This window comes from Aotus nancymaae, unplaced genomic scaffold (genome assembly GCF_030222135.1).
Source record: "Aotus nancymaae isolate 86718 unplaced genomic scaffold, 86718_ANA_hifiasm-v0.15.2.pri h1tg000006l, whole genome shotgun sequence".
Classification (NCBI taxonomy): Eukaryota; Metazoa; Chordata; class Mammalia; order Primates; family Aotidae; genus Aotus; species Aotus nancymaae.
In genome coordinates, this window is record NW_026988417.1 from 52,563,554 (window position 1) to 52,586,054 (window position 22,501).

General features: G+C 44.0%; 1 long non-coding RNA gene across 2 annotated transcripts; it reads left to right on the plus strand.

The window, feature by feature from the left end:
• The first annotated feature begins 251 nt into the window (after positions 1-251).
• Positions 252-22,038, plus strand: LOC135269771 (uncharacterized). Of its 2 annotated transcripts, none has more exons than XR_010338036.1 (3): positions 252-492; positions 19,192-19,286; positions 21,102-22,038. It is a non-coding gene; the product is annotated as an uncharacterized LOC135269771 (long non-coding RNA). The 2 variants fall into 2 exon arrangements; XR_010338040.1 differs by having other exon boundaries at positions 21,107-22,038.
• The last annotated feature ends 463 nt before the right edge of the window (positions 22,039-22,501 follow it).

Here is a 22,501-nt window from a genome sequence, read left to right on the forward strand (position 1 = left end):
AAGAGCTGAGTGGCCCAAAGTTATGTAGCTTGTGAGAGCTAGGGCCGGAATTCTAATCTAGACCTTCTGACTGCTAACCCCAAGCACTTCTACAATGTCATACTGTTCTATATGCCAAGTAACTGCTGGGTGAGCTGGAACTAAAATGGGATGTGTCACCAGTCACACGGATGGCCCGTAACACGGCTATCTGGGGCCCAGGTACTTAAATAGTGTACTTTGTGACTCTGCTTTTTTTTGTGTGTGTGAAGGAAACCTCTATATCAGAGGTTGGACACCATAATCTGTCCTTACCTACACATTCTGCTTGATGCCTTCTCTGGGTTTTGCTTTCTTCTTTGTTAATTTTCTTCTCTTTTCAAAATTACTGAAGGAATGCATGCTCATAAAATTCAAACAACATAGAAGAGTCAGAGATAAATTAGGATCCTTCCCTAGCCTCTCTAAGTCCTTTCCAGGCCCTTTCCAGAGGAGACCACATTCAGCAGTTTGGTGAGTACCTTCAGATGTTGTCTATGCATTTATTTTTGTCTAGATTTTTAAAAAGTAAAACTGGGAATGTATATGCTGTTTTGCAATTCACTTTTTCCACTTCATATTACCTTGTATGTATCTTTCTATACCAGCATATGAAAACTGATCTCGTTCTTGCTGGTGGATGATGTGTGTTGCACTAGATATGCATCTGACTTCAGGTCCTGCTCACAGTTTGGTATTTTATGGTGTGCTGTTAATGGTGTGGACTTTGGACCCATTCAACCTCTGCCCTGAATCCTGGATCCATCACTTATTAGCTGCGTGATCCCAGGAAACTGACTTAATGGCTCTGTGTCTCAGTTTTTTCACCTGTAAAATGGGGTTAATATCAGTAACATGCCTCCTAGGATGGTAGGAGGACTAAATGAGTTAACGCATGTAACACAGTTAGAACAGAGCCTGCAACAAATGCTATATGAGTGCTAGATGAGGTTTACTATTCTTTTCACACCTGGACACTATTTCATGATATAGCTAATCTATTACTTGACATAAAAGTTGTTTGTGATTTCTTTTTTTTTTTTTTTTGCTAAAACAAACACTGTTGTGATAATATACATTTACATATACATTTGTGCACATGTGGGAGTGTTTCTGTAGAATAAACTTCTGGGAATAGCATTAATGGGCCTGAAGGTGTGGGGATTTTCAGTGGTAGTATCAGTTGGTGGGCTCTGCTTGACCATGCTTTTCTTGGTTCACTCACATCAGCTCATCCGGTAGCAGCTGTTGGGCATCCTGCCATGTCCTATATCTGTCACATGGCCAGTGGTTGGCAGAGCTATATGGCAGTAAGCATTCTGCTTTGTCTTCCCAGGGCCTGGCCCTTCATCAGTGTTCATTCGACTGGATGGCTTGGCTTCCTGGTGATTCTGATTGAGATTCTGAATTGCTACTTTATGTAAAGCATGGTGCCCAGAGGACAGATGCCTGGGGCCAAGCATCCTGATCAGACCCACATGCCCAGTGTAAGCCTGAGGATGAGATTGAGGGACTTGTCTTCCCGGGTCCGTGAGAGACCTGGTTTCAAAGGCAGGAGTTTCCCGGCCCCACGCCTCCATTGGGAACCAGAGGGCTTTCAAATGTAAAGTTCTTTGGGTTTCCTAGTGCATGCCGGCTAGGTAGGGAAAGCCAGGTGAAGCTCCTTTGCCCCAAAAATCCCTCTGAAAGCTCTGGGAGGAGGGGGCTCTGTAACTCAGAGTTTTGAACCAAGTAGCCAATCCAGTATCAGAGTCAAAGATCAATCACTCCAGACGACGTTTGAAAGAACTCCTCTCACTGGACGAGAACATGAACGGGGAGGGAATAACTCAAGGGTTTTAAAACTCCAGCTGCTCCATACCTATACGGATTCCTTCTCTGGGTCCCCTCCCACAACAGCATGGGAGCTGTCTTTCTCTCTCTCTCTCTCTCTCTAATAAATCACTTTTCTGCAAAACTCTTTGGGTCCAACTGATATTTATTCCAATGGCAAACTCACTACCCCTCCTGGGCCCCTTTCCCCATTCTTCCGGGTTATCAAGACTAAGAACCTCTTCCGAACTGGGAGTTGGATAAGCTCCCCCGTTACAAGATGGCACAGGTGGTCAAGAGAATCAATATGGTTTCATCCTCGAATCAGTCCAGGTTCACTATGGGCTCCATGACATGGCACTTTTTAACTTGGCGATCATGTCTTTGCTGAGTGATGGGGGTAGGCGTGGATGTGATGATTCACACCATGCAGGAATCAAGCGCACCTCCGAAAAGCAGGAATTGAAATAAAGCAGCACTGTGTATTGCTGCTGTGACATTTCTCTCGATCTTATTAACACAGGAGGGGCTAATCTATAAATGTGCTAATCTCACTTGGGGAATTTGGGGTTGGTTGGTTATTTATCCAAGCCATGAACATTTATTGAGCAGTTATTTTGTGTCAGACACGTTTATTGATGCTGAGGGGTATGAAACTATGGACTAAGATGTAATTTCAACCTTTGAAAACTCCACAGAATCCTTAAGAACCCTTGAAGAGACTTAATTTTTCAAGGACAATGGGAGTGAAGATATAATACTACAGGTGGCCCCTGAGCTCCACCCTGGATGAATCTGGGGGATGGGTATGCACGGGATTATTGGGGGTCCCTTCACGCAGAAATGCTCACTGGAGATGCTTTCCTGTACAAATATTAGAAATTTTAAATTACATGTTAATTTCTTTTTCTGTGCTTAGAAAAGGTGCAGGATATATGATTTAGAAAAATGTAAAGGAAAATTAAAGATCACCTATAACTCTGTCATCCTGAGGCAACCATTGTGGAATGTAAGTGTATTTACTTCTTTATCGTATTTATATGTAGGCACGTTTTAAAAGCAAAATTAGGAATCACACTTCATATTCCACTTTGTGACTTGCTTTGTCACTCAAATTGCATTAGGAGCATTCCACCAATCTTTGAATATATTTGAATATTTCTTGATTACACGATATGTAATGGATTATGGTGTTCTGTTATATATTATAATTGAGTTAGTCAATTAATGATTTGCAAGGGCACACTGGCTAATTATTGTTGTCTTTTCTCCTACACCTTCTGGTTTTGGCTTTTATTATTTCGTATAGATGCAGAAGAAATCTTGAGTTCTGAGTGTTTATCCCCATCCTTTGTGAACACCACTCTCAGGCAAACAAAACAACACGGGCCAGGAGTGGTGGCACACACTTGTAGTCCCAGCTACTCAGGACGCTGAGGCAAGAGAATCGCTTGAACCCTGGAGGCAAAGGTTGCAGTAAACTGAGATCGCGCCACTGCACTCCAGCCTGGGCGACAAGAGCAAGACTCCATCTCAAAAAAAAAAAAAAAAAAAAAAAAAACCCAAAAACAAAAAACACCCCCCCAAAAACCCAGAAAACCCCCACGACATGATTCTCGTTTCTATGCCCATTTAAGAATCCCATACCTGACCACCATGCAAAAATTCCTCTGGATAACTTCATTTGGGTCTTCCCTTGGGTGGAACTGGAAGATTGTGTTCCAAAGCCCACTCCTTTTCCGTGTGCGTTGTCCACTCACCGAGAGCCCCTTCTCTTTCGTCTCTTTCTTTTTTAGGCACCTTGGCTGCAGCTGACTCCAGAAACATTTTTCCTCTTTAAGTCTCGGCTCCACAGATTGCCTCTTCTTCTCATCATTTTCATTTCTCACCATGAAAATCTCTCCTTTCTCTCTTTATGGCTTCTTGAAACCTGAATATAGAGGCAATTTAAATTTGGTAATTATGATGACAACAAAACGACTTTTGTGAAATGCAGAGTTTAAAATGCCAGGGTTTCCTACCGTTGAGATCTCTCTGCCTTCTTTCTGTGGATACTGCTGCGGGAGCTTATCTGCGTCTGCCCCAGATCAGGAGGCCAAGCATTAGGCGATGAGAAACAGCTTCTGCACAGAGGTGGTGACTTCTAGCTCTTGGGGGAATGAGGGGTGGTCAGCCAGAGTTACCACGTTCAGGTTCAGCCCCTTCAGAACTTCCTAACCTGCGGGTGGAATCTTTGCCTTCCCACCTTCTGGACCCTGCACGGAGAGGGTCTCGGGCTGCAGCCACGTGGTAGCGTTAGGCAGCTGGAATCACAGAATGGGGATTTCGGGGTGGTGTTTCTTCTCTGACAGTGACTAGGTGAGTCACCTTCTGCGGGCTGCTCATGGCAGCCTCTTCCTCCATCTTTGAAGCAGGGCCTTCTGAAGACTTCACTTGCTCCGTTATAAAGGGCTTTGAGATCTGCAAGAGGCAGCGGTGAATGTATTAGCATCCTGCTTTCTGGCACACGCCTAGGCCACCGCTTAAACAACCAGCGCCAATTCACAGTGAAAAAAGATCTGCTCAAAGCTGGTTTCAGAAGCAGGACGCGGGAGGCGTATAATATCGAGCCTGTCTCCCGACGGTGCCATCTGTTCTCATTAAGGCAGCCACAGCGCCGAAAGAGGGGCCTCCAGGTGCACACAAGGAAGCCTGCTCGCCTGTTATCCTCTCGCAGACTTTGCTTTTTGTTTTGTTTAGTTTTGTTTTTGTCTGGTAGGCTCAAAAAGACACTGTCCTACTTTCCGCAGAAACAATCACTCTCACATTTTAAGAAATTAAGTCTCTGGGAAAAAAAATTTCATTTGAGAGGGCTTGTAATGGCTCCTTGACCACACGCTGTGCCTGCCAATTTATAACAGAGAAATATTACAGAAGTTGGGAACCAAAGTTGGTGTGCACAGTCATTGCTTAAAGAGGGATGGATGCTTCCTGGGGACAATGATCTTCCCCCAGGCCCCCCAGCATTTATTCAATCTGGAGAGAATTTGTCTGCCAGGCTTCCACTCCTACATCCCGGGAAGAACTGGGCACATTCATCGTCTTGTGTATTTGGAAAGTGATGATAATTCCTCTGAGAGCCAGCCTGGCTCAGAAAAGTGTGATCAAACTTCTGCTGGCAATCAGACCGCCTTTGGGGAGGGGAGTCTCCATTTTGCAGGTATGTCTCTGCTGCCAGTCTGCCGGGAAGCCTACCCAGTCAACAATATGTTACCATGAAAATCTCCTTTCGGAGGTATCTTATGTCACATTGTAGGGAAAGGCAGAGGAAATAACAAAAGCATTTGGCCCCCAATTTAAAAGGATGTTTCCTTAGATTTTTATAGACTTTGTTTTACAAGATTGGTCTGAGGCCTACAGCATGTCTTCAGGGCTCTTACATACTTGCAATATCCTCCTTCTCTCTTGGGGTTTCCTTCCTGCCTGCCCTCAGCATCCCTTACTGAGCTCCTATTCTGTCTCCCCTCACATGCATGGATTGTATATTACGTCCTGTCAGTCAATTTCTACTAAAATGCGAGCTGATGTTAGGGTATTCTTGTGGGAAGATATTTGCATTTTCATAGGTGGCTTTGAATATAGAAAAGTTTCATCCTAAAGTTGCAAAGCCTCACTGGGGAAAAACAGGCAATTTTGGATACAGTGAGGGATGAGGGGCTGAGAAGGGGAAATGTATTTAAGGTCAAAGACATTCTCAAATCTGTGTGTTGCCCGTGGAACTTGCCTTTTCTTTCCTTTTTCTTTTTTCCTTTGTCCCCAGATCTTAGAGTAAATGGCACCTCACACACTCTTGTGGGTCAGAAAGAAAGTCTTTCATAGGCAGATAGGAAATAAGACAGCAGTTTTTCCAAGAGTACTGAAATGCAACAAGTCAACTGGTCTGTTGAGTTAAAAAAAATTGTCAGTTTGGTTGTTCTTGTTCATCTAGTTCAGCTGGTCAGTTGGGTAGACGCGATGGAGGACTGCACTACAGTACAGTGGAAGTGTTGGGTCACAGCAGCGATCCCTAAACTTTTTGGCATCAGGGACTGATTTCGTGGAAGACAATTTTTCCACAGAAGGGGCGGGGGATGGTTTTGGGATGAAACCGTTCCACCTGAGATCATCAGGCATTAGGGATTAGATTCTCTCATAAGGAGCACACAACCTAAATCTCTCGCATGTGGAATTCACAATAGGGTGAGATTAGATTCCTCTATGAGAATCTAAGGCAGCTGCTGATCCGACAGGAGGCGGAGCTCAGGCGGTAATGCCGCTCACTTCTGCTGTGCGCCCGTTCCTAACCCATACGGTCTGTGGACCAGGGGTTGGGGACCCCTGATTGACAGCACTTAAGTTACCAGTTTTCGTGTTGGTGGGATTGGTGGAAATTTTTCAAGCTCTGTGTGATGGAGCAGCACAGGGTAGAAGGAGTACCCCTGGGGAAAGCCTGGCTGCACCTGTCCCCTTGATAAGGGCGACAGTGGATGCTAATTTATTTTTTAAACACAAAATGAAATTTGACTTTGAAATTTGAGGAGGAGATGCACTAATGTAGCTTCTGAGAAGGAGTTAAAGACCAATAAAAGGTGGTTCTTTCTGTTTCCAAACCCGGAAGCAAATAAGGGCCGCAGTGGGAGCACGGAGCCACAGTGACCTTGCTGCAGCACCGTCAGATTTAGCAAGAAGAAATACAGGGTGCCCAGGGAAGTTTCAACTTCTGATGAACACTGAAAACTTTTTTAGTATGTCTCATATGATTTTTGGATCATATGTATAGAAAAAATTATTTATCTGAATTCAAACTGGGTGTCCTATAATTTGTCTGGCAATCTGGTACCAAACTGCCTCTTTGTAATTCCTCGTATATGTTGTTAAAGAATATTTTTTTAAAAGGTAAACTTATAACTCTTGTATGAATATAAATGAACAAGTGTCAAAGATTTTTTTTAGTTCACTGATTAATGAGTGAATCAGTAAGATGTCACAACTGGTTAGAAGAATTCAGAACACACACACACACACACACACACACACACACACCCCAATCAGGAAATGCTGAACTGAATTTGTTAGTAGTTGCAAAACTAGCCATATTCCCAGGGCAATAATCAATTGCATGTCACTGGGCAAAATTAATTTGCATTTCTATAGACGAGAATCATTTGTATTACTCTCAGTTTTCTACAACTTGCAGTAGTTGTAAAATAGGCCAAAGAAAATGAACGCTACACAATAAACAGGAAGGATTTGTTAGTACATCCAGGATTCATGTTTGCCTGTTTCAAAGGCTTTCACGATGGAAGCGCTTGACAGTGTCATGCTCTCTCCTATCTCCGGGACTTTGCACTTGATGGTTCCTCCACTTTTTTAGTTGTCTTGTGCTTATCCTTGACACTGTGAGAGACCAGAATATGCCTTTTGGCATGAGGATTGGTGAGCTGATGGCAAATAAGAAGAAATACATGCAGGAAAGCTCCCTGCCCTTTCCCTATTTACCTAAAATCAGGATATAAATTTATGAAGACAAAAGACATCCCACCTCCTCTTGTTCCCTGCTCAAACAGAGGTTGACCACCTAAGACAAGTTTGGATCCTTACATGCTGGGGAAAGTACCAGAGGAACCTACACTAACAAGCTTCGCTAACTAGCCTTTGTCTGCCAATTATTTGCCTTTCCACAAGTTGCTGCCCCTAAAGACTCAAAATTCTTTTCCTTTGTGTCAGAAATCTAAAAATGTACTGTCACTTGTTGAAGATGCTATATAAATTGGTATTCAAAGCTATCTCTTTGAAAGTTTCTTATTCTCTGGGTTTCTCCCATGTATGTATGAAATATACATTCATCAAACAAACATCTGTTTGTTTTTCTCTTGTCAACCTTTTTTTTTGTTTATTTGTTACAGGGGACTGTTCTAAGAACTTATAAGCATTAAGGAAAAAAAATTATCTTCAAACATCATTACCTCTGGAAAGCTCTTCCTGACCCCCAAACTAGGTTGGGTTCATGTGCTATAAGCTCTCACAGGATCATGTTTCTTTCATTAGGGCATTTTTGTGAGTTTATAATTCATCCTCCTTACTGAGGTCTCTAAGTCCTTGCTTGCATGATCAGACCCCTGCACCCATCAGCTTCCCTTTCAATAACTGTGTTCTCCTCTCTCCCTTCTGTTTCTTGACCATAACATGTTCTTCCCTGCCTTAAGGACTTTGCACCTGCTATTCCTTGTGCCTGGAGTATTTTTTCTCTTGGCTCTTGCAAGGCATGTTTCTTTTCATCCGTCAGGTCTCAGTTTGAATGTCAGAGAAGCATCTCCTGATGATCTTATCTAAAGATGCTCCCTTCTCCACCCTCACTTTCTATTCTAGTGGTTCCTTAGCCTTAGCACAGATCAGAATCACCTGGCAGGCTTGTTAAAACACAGGTTGCTGGGGCCCATGGCCAGAGTTTTTGATTTACCAGGTTCGGAAGCGGCATGAAGGTCTGTGTTTTAACAAGTTCTCAGGTGATGCTGATGCTGCCACGACGGGCATCACTTTTGGAGAAACACAGCTCTGAGTGTTTTCTTTCAATGCCTGACATTCTGTTTGTTTTCCCTTTTTGCTGATTTGCTTTCTGTCTCCCATGTAACTGAAAGTTCCACACGAGCAGAGAGAGTGATGCTCCTGTTCTCTGATTCATCTACAGTACTAAGGACAGTGTCTTATATAAAAGAAGTTTGATGAATATTTGATGAATGAATGAACCATTTTCTAATTTTTTTGTTCTGTATTGCCACAAAGGGTTTACTTACCAAATTACTGTTGAACTCAGGTGCTTGAACCAAGTTATACAGATTGGCTTTCATCACTAAGATACGTTTGTGGAAAGAGAGTTGTCTTAATTTTAATAAACCACACCAATATCTGACCAGTAACTTGAATAAAGACCAGTGCCTACTGTGGCCTGCACTTTTCATTAGCACACCCTCCAACTTAGGACCAATGCCATTAACTAACAGTTGGTTAGATGACATCAGGGCTTTAGGTACTATTGGCAGGTCCCAGGCAGACATGAGTTTTGCCAAGACTTGCACTTACAATAAGCATTCAGAAGACATAGATGGCAGGTGGGGTGGGGGAAGGGCTTGGGCTTTGGCTTCAAGCGTGCCTCTTGGATGAAGAGCTTGGGTAAAGGAAGAGAGAGAGAGGAGGCAGGGATGATCCTTCCTCTGTGCTAGGTTATAGGCAGTGCTCTCACATCTGTGGTCTTGACAGGTCCTAACTCCAGGGCCTCCTGATGCCCGTATTCTGTTCCAAAGACCCCAGTCCAGGCTCTAGGGCACACCCTCAGGCTCTCCTACCCATTCACCCTCTAGATTCTGTTTCCCCCCCCCTTCTACTCTCTTCTGTGCCATTCCTCTAGGCTTTTACCTTGTGTTGGAAACAGACGCTTGGTGCCACAAAGAAAAATTAGCACTGGGACAAAGGATCTCCCAGCAAGGCAATTTTTACTTCCTGTAGGAAGGGTACCCTTGCCAGCCATCTTGCCATGAGAGTACAACAAATAAAAGAAAAGCAGACCATATTTATCCCTTAGGCATTTGGGGTTATCCTTACTGCTGTGTCTGATCTCTGTTGGTTGGAGCCAGACCTCACAATCTAAACTAAAACCCGATTGGCTAATAATGTAAAACTTCTCTAAACAGGTAAAAGCAATGAAGAAATCCAAACAAGGAAGGGTCATAGGCTGTGAGCTGGGACATGCCTGTGAGCACATTTAGCACAGATATCTTGGTTAAAGTATAAGGACATAGAATATACTATGTGCCTATAAGCATGTCTAACAGCTACATAGGATAGGGCTTAAAAAAGAATTATTAGCAAAAAGCAAGAAGGCTTTGATGAAAGTCTTTAAAACAAACTATTATTTCTAACACTTATGAAACTTTGAAGAGGACGTTTTCTACTTTCCATGCCTTGCCAGGTACAGGCTTATGTGGTAAACTAATGAGTGCTAATGACAGACACAGACACAGACACAGACACAGACACACACACACATGCACACACACACACGCACAGTGATATAAGGGTGGGTGCTGTGGCTCATGCCTGTAATCCCAGCACTTTGAGAGGCCAAAGTGGGTGGATTGCTTGAGCTCAGGAGTTTGATAACAGCCAGGGCAACATGGTAAAACCCCATCTCTTCAAAAAAGTACAAAAATTTGAGGCAGGTGGATTGCTTGAGTCCAGGAGGTCGAGGCTGTAGTGAGCCATGTTCGTGGCCCTGAACTCCAGCCTGGGTGACAAAGTGAGACCCTATCTAAAAAAAAAAATCTATATATCCATATATCTATATCTCCTTGGGGGTGTGTGTGTGTGTGTATAGTGAGAGACAATATGGCATAGTGCCTAAAAGCACACACTCTGAAGCCAATCCTAGGTTTGAATCCTTTTTTCTGCTAAATACTGTGTGTCCTTGAGAAAGTTGCTTACCCATTCTGTTCTTCACATTACGGGGTTAGCAATAGCACTAAATCATAGGGTTGTTGTAGCTACAAAAGAGATACTAACTGTGAAGAGTTTAGTTCCTGGTGCCTTGTAGCTACCAGGATAACAGTCCTAATAGACAGCTCCCTATGAAAACAGCTTTCCACTTTAACAAGGGATTTTGGTAGACACATGCGCTGAGTACAACACTCTTGGCAGATCAGATATTTGGGGACATTCAGATGACAGCATATGAGCAGATGCCTATTCTGTCTGGGTGTTAGGGGACAGAACACTAGGTGTCTTGGCCACTGTCTCTAGTCTTAAAAAAGCAAGTCCTGCTCAGACCCTGGCAACTGAGGATAAGACAATAATAGCAATGTTGTATTCAGGAGCATTGCTTTAAATAATCCTTCTCCCTAATAGCTTTGCCCCTGGCGTGTGACAGGTGTTTACATTATTAAGTAAAAGCATTTAAACAGCGACCTCCTTGGTATAAGGGTGAAGGAGATTAAAATCCAAGCAGTGCTCCAGCTATTTAAATCAATGAGACTTGTCAGATCTGTAATACATGAGCTACTTAGAGGGCGCAGGCACCTATTGTTTTTGAGCTTCGACTAATATCTCAATATGCTCCTTCCCTCAAAGTCTGGCCAGGCCCTGGGATGCTCATTAAAGGCTGGTCTGACCATGGCCTCTTTCCCTGTGGAAGCAGCATTAATTAATAGTTGGCTAGATGTGTGCCAAATAGTTATGCTATTAGGGAGGATCAGAGCTTGAGTTGATTCCTGCTTAGAGAAATGACCTTTCACAGAATTCCAGTGGTTAAGTTCCTTAGCTAACCAGAAGCAGGGGCCATAAACATTGCCCCCCTCTTCCACTAGGGGACGCTAAACAAGACTGCTTGGCTTTGCCCACAGCCATCCTTTCTTGAGTTGCCTTTTCCCAGTCCAGTCTTTAGCCATGACATTGACAACTTCAGGTCCACCAGTAGTATTGAGGAACCAAGTTTCTGAAACTTAAGTCTCTGTCTTTTTTAAAGCTTCGTGCTCTCATCATGAACAAGAAACTTCTCTCTTCCTTAATAAGCAAACTTGGATCCTTCCTTTTTGTCAACGGAAGGGAAGTCTCCTTGTAAGAAGAGCAGCTGGACCGTAAAGATGGAAAATGTGGCAGATATACACCATGGAATACTATGCAGCCATAAAAAGGATGAGTTCATGTCCTTTGTAGGGCCATGGATGAATCTGGAAACCCTCATTCTCAGCAAACTGACACAAGAAAAGAAAACTGAACACTGCACATTCTCACTCATAGGTGGATGTTGGACAATGAGAACACATGGACACAGGGAGGGGAATGTCACATACTGGGGTCTGTTGCGGGGCTAGGGGAGGGACAGTGGGGGGTGGGGAGGTTGGGGAGGGATAACATTGGGAGAAATGCCTGATGTAGGAGACGAGGGGATGGATGTAGCAAACCACCATAGCATGCGTGTATCTATGCAACAATCCTGCAAGTTCTGCACATGTACCCCAGAACTTAAAGTACAATAAAAAGAGAAAAAAAAAGATTCAACTCTTATTCCTCAAGATTTATCTTCCCTTTGGAATCTCTAGCTAATTTCTGCAGGTCCCACAAAGCTGGCTTCAGGGGCGCTGATTCATTATTAATTCTCCAGTTCTAAGTTGGGGGACACTTGAACCTTCTTTTAATTCCTTAGATTCACAGCTGAGCCAGGCTGGCCACAAAAGGAACTACATGCAGGTAGGGTTACAAGGCAAAGTTTACTTTTCTTCAATTTATGGCCCCATATGTCAGCCTGTCTGACTCGTGGAATGTTGCCAGGTGGCGGGTTCCTGATGCCAAGAGACCGCTTAAGCCTCATCTGTGGAAGTGCTGGTTCAGCAGTGGGTGAGGCACTTTCTTCCTGGGTGGTCTCAAGGTCTCTTTCCCTGGTGATTGACTTTGGGAAGTTCTTCCTGTCACAGGAAAGCCCTACTTCTACCCATAGCAGTGGGGTGAGGCCACAGCCTCTAGTCTATACAGGACTTCTTTGTCAAAATGCAACATCAAAGGGTTCACAAGGAAAAGAGATCCATATAAATAATTCCTGACTGCTCACAGTGTCAGGACCAGCAGCACAGGTATCACCTGGGAGCCTATTAGAAATGCAGAATCTCAGGCCCCCAGTCCTGCTGAAACAGAATCTACATTTCAACCAGCTGCCCAGATAGTTTGTGTGCATGCTGCAGCTTGGGAAGTAGTGATAGAGCAGAGAGACAGCCTTTTGTAGACACTGTCTCTCTCCACCACAAGAAGAAACTGCATTACAGCTGGTTCAAGGAAAAGTCCTGTGATATCCCTGTCCTTTGGAGCTGAGGAATTAACCTGGGCTCTGTGGGGTTTTTCTGGAGGATGGCAGCATTGTTGGAGATGCTTGAATTTCTGAAAATGTTTGAAGGGAGAAGGAACGTAACAAACCCTCTGCTCAGAGCAAAGCGATGAGACCACATCGGGGGTTGGAGTCCACTGCACAAGTTACTTTGCTTACTTCTGTAATTGCGGTCAGTACTTCTGCGATCCTCCTACAGCAGTGTGCAGGCCTCTAGGAGGCCTGGGGCAAGATCAGCACCCAGGCAGAGGCCTCTTAGAAGAAAAAACCCTATCAAACTGCAGGGGACTCTCAAAGACAATGCAACATTTATTCAGGCCAATCAATTCTGTCAAAAGTTCATTCAATGAAAATAGTACCAAGTGGGTATTTGAATGCTTTGTCGGTTTAGTCTCCACAGCAACTCTGAAGCCACAGGTAAATACAGTCTCAGGCATGGAAGAAAATCAGGTTATTTATTCACAGAGGCGGTAGATATCCTTCTGTGACCCAAGGCAAGTTACTTACCTTCCCCAACCAGTAGCTTCTCCATTTTAGAATGGGTTATTGGAAGGTACTGATCTTCTGGGTGTGTTGTAAATACTAAGCTTAATATTCACTCTCATCTGAAGGCTCTAGAAGAAAAAAAGAATATTCATTCTAGCCAGGGCATGGTAGCTCATGCCTGTAATCCCAGCACTTTGGGAGGCCCAGGCAAGGGGATTGCTTGAGCCCAGGAGTTTGAGATCAGCCTAGGCGACATAGTGAGACCCCGTCCCTGCAAAAATTAAAAGCAGAATTAGCTGAGTGTGGTGGTGCATGGTTGTAGTTCCAGCTACTTAGGAGGATGAAGTGGGAGGATCACTTGAGCCGAGGAGGTCAAGGCTGCAATGAGCCATGATGGTGCCATTACACTCCAGCCTGGGTGACAGAGCAAGACTCTGTTTCAAAAAAAAAAAAAAAAAAAAAAAAATTACTCTGTAATGCGATTACTCACACTTAAAGTCTTTTCTATAGTCTCTGTAGTAGATAAGAATGATATTTCAGGAGTGTAAGGAATCTTGATGTCACCTTGTCACATTATGGAAAGGGGATGAGAAAGAAGATGAAAAAGGCTTGTTTTCATTTTGCCAGAGTCATGGATTCCAATTGCAGGTCTGCTCTTGTGTCACCAGTCCCAAACAACTGTAACTTCCAGAGCCCAGGAGGAATTCTGGATGAAATATCAGCCAGTAGAAGGACTGTGACTGTTGTAGGTCACTGGGGCCATAAAGTTAGTTAATGGGGAAGACAGATGAATAAGTGTATTGTGGCAACATAGCAGAAGGTCTGAAGCATAAATAATGTTGGAAAATAATAAGACGGTTGGTTTTTGAGGATCAGCATTGCAGGGAAGGAGAAATGCACAACAAAAGACCAAGTTGTGTTTTTGAAACGTGGCGATGGGGGGGGATGCACACTCACTCTGCCCCTCTCCCCTTCAAAGCCACCCTCCACATCCTGTGACCTGGTGGGATGCCAGTGTGCATGAGATCCCATCACAGAGAGGATTTTCAAGAGTCACTAACAAGCTTGTAAAGAACAGGTACTTTCTAAGGAATATTCACCCTTGCAGCTGCATTCCTGGGGCTTAAATAGCACACTGTTTTCCACTGACAAATGATTTGGGGTAGGGAGATCTTGTGAACTTGTACAAATGGCAGACACATTTGAATTTTTTTTAAATTCTGAAAGCTAACTGCTGAAAGCAAATGTGAAAAAAAATTTACCTCCCTCTGTTTTATCTCTGGGTGAAGATAAAAATACAGGGTGTTTTAATTTGGCAGTGATCTGGGCACCTTCCCCTGGCCTGTTTTCCTTTTGCGAAGAGCTCCCACTTTCGGGACTGCCTTTCCTTTGATCTTATATTCTCTCTGTGTTCAGGTACCCCTTTGTGCCTACCTGAATCGCGTGAAAGAAATCATCTTAATTACTCCAGGACTCGCTTCCTCCTCCAGTTCTCATTTTCTGAAATTCCTGCGATGGTTACCAAATAAATCAGTGTGGGGCTCCAGCCCTTGGAAACAGCACGGAGGCACCAGCAGCAGCCAGAGGAATTTCAAAGTTAGTTAAAAGGCACAGGAGGAGTGAGGGAATTGAATGAGAACCCCCCACCCCCACCCCGTTTTTCAGCCTGGAGAGTAAATGCTGACTGTACTCCAATTCCATGTGCTTTGCAGGGCGCAGCCCTCACACCTTTCCTCGCAGAAGAGAGAATAATTAATGCCATGACTCCTTGGCGTGGTAGCCAGAGCCCTGCTGTCATCAGCAGAGCCCAAAACGCAGTAGGAACACGCACAGTGTTTCAAAGCCCAGGCAGGCAGAGAAGGGGGAAGGAACTGGTGGCGTGCTTTGACTTGTGGGAGCTCCCCGGCGCTGCCCGGAGGAGGCCAAAGCGAGGCGGAGAGAGGGTCCTGGGGAAGCGGGCCGCTCCCGGGACTCGTCACCGGATTGAATCTGGCCCCTTTGAGTGGCTCCACTTCCAGGACGGCCGGGTGGCGTGGGGCTTTTTTTTTTTTTTTTGGGACTGAGTCTCGTTCCGTTGCCAGGCTGGAGTGGGCGCGATCTCTGCTCACCGCAACCTCCGTCTATCCGGTTCAAGCGATTCTCTTGCCTCAGTCTCCCGAGTAGCTGGGACTACAGGCGCTTGCCACCACACTCGGCTAAGTTTTTGTATTTTTAGTAGAGACGGGGTTTCACTGTGTTAGCCAGGATGGTCTCGATCTCATGACCTCGTGATCCGCCCGCCTCGGCCTCCCAAAGAGCTGGGATTGCAGGCGTGAGCCACCGCGCCCGGGCCGGGGCTGTCCTTCAAGCGGCCGTTTGGAAGAAGCTCCTCGCGCGGAGAGGCGCGGGGGCAGGCCGGGCTGTGATCCTGCACGCGGGCGGCCTGAGGGGAGGCCAGGAGGGACCGCGAGCTGACACTGCGGAAAAGAAAACGTCAGCCGCGCAGCCGCATCAGCACCCGCCTGACAGCAGCGTCTGTCAGTCCGCGGCGTCCCCTCCTAAGGGCAGCTCCGAAAGACCCATTCCGGAGGCCTTTGCCCGGGCCCGCCACGCCCGGGCGAGTGAGCTGCTGAGACGTGCACGGCTCCTTCTGGCTGGGAGGCCGATTGCCGGGACGTCCCCGGCTACTCTGCGCGCCGTGACGCTGGGAGGTCCCGATAGAAGCTCCTTGGGCGGGATCGGTCCACCGGGCCGCTGCGCGGAGTGGCAGAGGTTTCGGCCTCTGCCAAGGGAAGGTGCTGTGAGTGCACCGCCGTGAACATCACGCAGCACATCCTACAGCCCCTCAGCTGCTGCGGGGGCCTGTTGGGTCCCATTGAAATTTCGAAATTAAAATTTGCACCATCCTCGTTGGGTGATGGTTTGTAGAATGTTTTTGAGGAAGTCTTGTTTGAAATGGACAGACTCAGTCATCTGATACACTCTTGGAGAACATGGGGATAAAATAGGTTGGTTCTAAGGAGAAGGTGTCACTCCACCCCTCTTCCAAGAGGGCTTCCAGGGACACCCAAGTGACCAGGCTGTGGGTTCTCCTGTGATAGCCATCTGAGAACGTTGTTCTGTTTTTTACTTGGTTCTAGTCAGAAAACATGGTCTGTGTTAGGCGCCCTAAGGGACAAAGTGAATTAGACCCGGGCCTGACTCCAGGCTGCCCCCTCTTCTCTGCTGTTCCTCCTATTGTAGCTTACGGGTGTCTGGGTCAGAATCTTAGGAAGTGGGGTCTGCCTATCAGAATTAAAAAAAAAAAGCTCCCCAGGTGTTTCTAATGCATAGCTGTTTTTTGTTGGAAATTACTACATTAAATTACCTCAAAGATTCTTGTCATTTCAGATATTTTTTTGGTTTCCTAATTGTTTTTCTAAAATTATAATTTTTTTATTTTAATTTTTTTGTAGAGGTAAGGCCTCCCTATGTTGCCCAGGCTAGTCTCAAACTCCTGGGCTCAAGCGATCCTCCCACCTCAGCCTCCCAAAGTGTTGGGATTACAAGCCTGGGCCACTGTGCCTAGCTTCCCCTAATTCTTGAGCTCTTCTAGGTCCACTAGATTCTCTTTCACCAGTATGAAGTAGGATCATTTTAGTTAGGGTCAAATTATGATCTTCAATCCCAAGTGACACTGTTGTTTTGTGACCACTAAACCCCCAAAAGATTTTTTTTTTTCTGATTTCAAAACTTCCCCTCCTAACTCATTCTGCAAATTTTATTGAACCTCTACTATATGCCAGAGGCCCCATTCTAGGCACTGGGGAGAAATACAATGGTGCAGACAAGGAGCCTTTTCTCATGGAGCTTACATTCTACAGTCAGATCCAGATCAGTATGAATTTCCTATTTATTTTGTTTGAATCTCTTTCCTAAACTGTCAACTGTATTCTTCTGGTTACTTATTCTTACTTCATCCTAGGACAGAAACATAAATTAAGTCCACTTTTATACTTGTTGTTACGAACTGGATGTTTTTGTCCCTCCCAAATTTATATGTTGAAATGTAATCCCTAATGTGATGGATTGGAGGTGAGGCCTTTGGGAGGTAATTAGGTCATGAGGAAAGAACCCTCAAGAATGGGACTAGTGCCTTATACAAAGAGGCAGGAGACCTAGCTCCTCCGCTTGCCACCTTGGGAGGATACAACACAAAATTGGCAGTTTGCGACCTGGAAGAGAGTCTTTGCCAGCACCTCACCATGCTGGCACCCTGATCTCTGAATTTCAGCCCCCAGAATGGTGGGAAATTTCTGTTGTTTGTAAGCCACCCAGTCTACACTACTTTGTTACAGCAGCTGGGACTAAGACACTTGTTTATCTTTCATCTGTAGGAAAATGCTAGATCAGATAATGGCAACCACTGTGGACTGTAGTATGTCAAGGGTATTATGGGGTCTCCATGGCAGGTGAGAGAAGTATCTTTTCATAACTAAAAATGTTGAGCACTCTAACCATTTGGATGCATATGTTTTACTCTGTGTATTTAAAAGTTAAGACTCATTTTTTACTTGTAGCTGAAATCTGTTATTATCATTTACTGTTCTGTTACAGGCTGGGAGGAGACATTCCCTATTCTTCCATTTTTGTGTGGATGGATTTTTTCAGAATAACACTCCTAGCTCCTTGGTTCCCGGTATCCCCCTTTTCCCTTCCCCTCAAGGGAGGAAGAATGAGCTAGCTGATGAGTGAGTTTGGGTACAGTGGCTGAGCATGTGATTCTCAGCCCCTTTCTATTTTCTCTTAGTCACCTACCAGTGTGCAGACAGCTTTCTATGCTCCTCAATGCCGTACTTGACAGGAGCAGGACCCCCATGGGAGACTGCATATCTGTGATCGGGCAGGTCCGTCTAATTTGGGAATTAGCAAGCTCATTTTGTTAGCAGACCTAAAGCCATGAGTAAGGCTGAGATTTTAATGCTTCTCTACTTGGCTCCTGGATCTTTCTCTCAACTGGCTCCAAACTAGAATGGGACATTGAGCCTCCTCGAACCCCAACAGTACCCTTATCTCAGTTCCCTCTAGAGAATTGAGGTAAGTCATAGTCAACTCATACTCAGTCAGATCTAATGAATCACAATGATGTTTTCCTCATTGAGGAACTCTTAATTTTATCTGTGGGACCTAAAGGAGGGTGTAGGGATTAGAACCATTGCGGCCATCCCATTATGACACAAAGCCAAGAGATGTAGAAAAATGGTCCTGATGACATTGGTTGAACTCAGGATTCAGCCACATCTGAAAGTTATTCTACCCCTGGACTTTTCATCTTATGTGAAACAGTAAGTTCCCTTTGTGCTTAAGCTCGTTTGGGTCAGTTTCCTACTGCTTGCAATGGTAAATGGGTCATTCTTTATATTATTTTCACATTGTTAGTTTTAATAGATGTTAGACTACGCAGATCACCTCAATAACTCACTTTAGATCCCAGGAGCTAGAGATGATTTTAGAAAGTATTAATTCACCTCAGGAGGATACTTAGGTTTTAATATTGAGATGTTAATTATTTTAGGCACCTTTTATTACCTATTTACTTTGTCTATTTATTTGTTAATTTTTGGTAAACAAATCTGATGGGATACTTAACTCTAGTAAGTCTTTAATCAAACTTTAAAAATGCAATCAGTTTATTTTTTCCTTTTGACTAACTGCAGAAGAGCAACTCTTGTTCTTTAACGTCACGATGATCGTTAAAAATATCCTCAAGGAAACAACAAATTCTTGAGGAAAGTTATTTTAGCTACATTCTAGCAAAGACTGGAAATTTTTTGCTGGGAATTCTGGTAGAGGTGAATAACCAGGAGGGTGCTGAGGTGTGGATGGGCAACGAGAAGAGAGAGGGGCCTTCTGGGAATGGGGAAGAAAATCAGTGGAGGCAAGAGTGAGGCACATTCATAGCTGCTTAGGTGGAATTGGCTAGTTGTCCAAAAAAAGAAAAAAATGTGAGTTCTCCCTTTTGTTTTCTACAGAATTGCTTCTGGGAGGTGGCTGCTCATTTAGTGACTATATTTTTCAACACTCTGCATCTAGATATGGTCATGTGACTTGTTCTCACCAATGAAATGTGAGTGAAAGTGATGTATGTTACTTCTATGCCAAGCGTTTTAAAAATTAGCCCACTTTACTGGTACCTTTCCCACTTTCATCCCTACATGCTCCTCCTAGTGGTTAGTAGAGGGAAAACTCAAAGAAGCTTAGGTTCCTGAATCACCGATTGAGAGAAAACCTGCTTTGATTTTTTTTTTTTTTTTTTTTTTTTTAAGAGACAGGATCTTGCTCTGTCACCCAGGGTTGGAATGCAGTGGAGTGACTATAGCTTACTGCAGCCTCGTACTCCTGGGCTCAAGTGATTCTTCTGACTAGGCCTCCCAAAGGTTCTAGGATTACAGTGAGCCATCATGCCCAGACTGGACTATTTCATGAAAGGGAAATAAACTTCTATTGTGTTTGGCCACTGTATTAGGCTGTTCTTGCATTGCCATAAAGAAATACCCGAGACTGGGTAATTTTTAAGAAAAGAGATTGAATTGGCTCATGGTTCTGCAGGCTGTACAGGAAGCATGACACTGGCATCTGCTTCTGGGGAGGCCTCAGGAAGCTTTTACTTGTGGCAAAAGGTGAAGCAGGAGGAGGCACTTCACATAGAGAAAGAAGGAGCAAGCCAGAAAGAGAGAGAGATTGGCAGGGGGAGATGCCACACACTTTGACACAACCAGATCTCTTGAGAACTCACTCACTATTGCGTGGACAGCACTAAGCCATGAGGGATCCACCCCCATGATCCAAACACCTCCCACCAGGCCCGACCGCTAGCACTGGGGCTTACAATTCAACGTGAGATTTGGGCAGGGACAAATATCCAAACAATATCAGCCAGTGTGCATATATCCAGCCAGTGAGGCTGGAGACTTGTTAGACATGTAAATTCTCAGGCCCCACTCTTGACCTACAGAATCAGAATCTCAGATCCAGAGATCTGTGTTTCTGACAAGCCCTCCAGGTGGTCCTAATGCACACTCAAGTTTGAGGACCGATGCCTTTTGCCTTCCCTACCAGCTTTCTCGCCACTCTAACTGATCAGTAGACATGGGTTGTTTCCCTCCTCAGCTTTGCCTTTTCTTGGTGAAACTCTCAAAGTGTCTTAAGTTTCTGAGCTTCACTAGCAATGGTGCTGAAAGTTAAGGATAATGTTGAAAAATCTTGTGCATGTGGGAAGACATTTGGTGAATTTGAAGTTCTGCTGAATTTTGAGAAACAAAAACATCTTGAAAGCTTCAGATAGCTTAAAAACAAGTTTTGTTCAGTTCTAAATATTAGCACTTTTTATAAAGTGCATATATCCTACTTAGAACAGAGATCACAACCCAGATGCCACCCAGGTAATCTAATCCAAGGAATTGGGCCGAGCGGAGGGCAGCGACCAGTATGAAGCAATAGCTGCTTTTGGAGAATGTGGGCCCAGTGACTTCAGGTCTAAACATTATTGAAGAGAACTACAAATCTGCATTTTCATTTTAGATCTTCTGGTTTGTAAATGTTAACTCACGTTAAAAAAAATCCAATAAACAAAACCAAACCAAAAATTTTGCGTGGGTCGAACATGCCTGAGTGTTTAATTTGGCCCCTGGACTGCCAGTTTTACAACCTTTGTCTGGAAGTACCAGGGAAGCAGTCAGGCTGGCTAATGTCTCCTCTTACTCATTAGGAGGCAAAGTAACTTTTACACAAATGATGAGCTTTAAAAGAGAGACGAATAAGAACTGTACAAAGTAGTTGCCAAGGTAACATCTTGCTGATCAGAAAGGGGCGACAATTGGGTTTTATGTAGACGCAGTGGGAGAATGAAACATAATCTTTCTCTGTCTTCTTTCTGTTTAAGATCAGTGTGGAAATGGATGTGGACGCAGTGCTGCTGCCTGAGATTAGCAGGAAGCAATTCTTTTCCCATTTGGAGAGACTCCAGTGAGACCTGATCAACTAGCAACATGCGGAAGTCACACCATTAAATCTTCCAATTTGCTAGCAGCAAATCAATGAACTCTGATAGCTGCTGCCCTAAGCTAGCATCCAGGGAACTGTGGACAAGCTATTTGATACCTGAATTTTAGTGAAGGAAAGTTAAATTTTTTCTTAAAGCAGGGCAGGAGTGGGGTTGTGTGGGAAGATTATATTAAGCAGTGAGAGAAGACAGTTGGAGTTTTGTAAAAAGAGAGCTGGTTGTTTTAAATTGTATCTTTACTTAAATTTATTGTAGAGTCATTCATAATTAGTGTTTTGTTGTGTGTTTATAGCAACCAATTAATAAGAAAGGCTTTTGTTTTTATTTCATTAATTGGAGGTGAACTTTGTTATTTATTATAAATATAAGGCATTATTCTAGGGCCTGGCAAATGTAGGCAGCCCTCCTTTTCTTTCTGAGCAAGATTATGTCTTGGTATGTTTTCACCACCATGAGATGAAAATTTGAGAACACCAAGAGACAGATACTTGCTCGAGGAGTTTTATTTTCCCTCTAATCCTTATCAGATCCAGATATTGCCTATATTGCCTCGACCTGCTGTCTGAAGGTAGGTTTCTTCGATTGTTTGAAGAGTTCTGGGCACTGGAGGTGCTTACTTTGTGATGGGAGCAAATAACAGGGTGTCGTCCATAACATGGTCAAGCCTCTTCTTCAGCTAACCGCCTGTCCTGGACATCTTTTCATAGAGATATACCTCATCCCTTTCAATAACTGCAGAATCTTGGACATTTAGAGATCTCCAATATTGGTTATCATTTATGGTGTTTTTTAAATTATGATAATGTTGCAATAAATATCCTAGCGACCTATTTTTGCTTACATGTAGCATATTTTTGAAGGATAAATTCCTTCACATGAAATTGAAGGGTAAAAGTATAAATGGATAAAATTTCAATATTAGTTAATTGTCCTACAATGGAATTACAACAATTTATACTTCCACCAATAATTCATGAAAGTCTGCCGTACTATATAACATTTCTAATCTTTCTCAATCTGATATGGAGAAACATGTCTTATTGTTCTAATTTTTTTTTCATTAAAAGAGAGACTTTAAACACCCCTTTATATGTTTCAAAAACGCTTGTAGGCCAGGAATGGTGGCTCACTCCTGTAATTCTAGCACTTTGGGAAGTGAGAGGATTGCTGGAGCCTAGAAGTTTGAGACCAACCTAGGCAACATAGGGAGACCCTATCTCTACAAAAAAATAAAAAAATTAACTGGGCATGGTGGTGTGTGCCTGTGGTGCTAGCTGCTC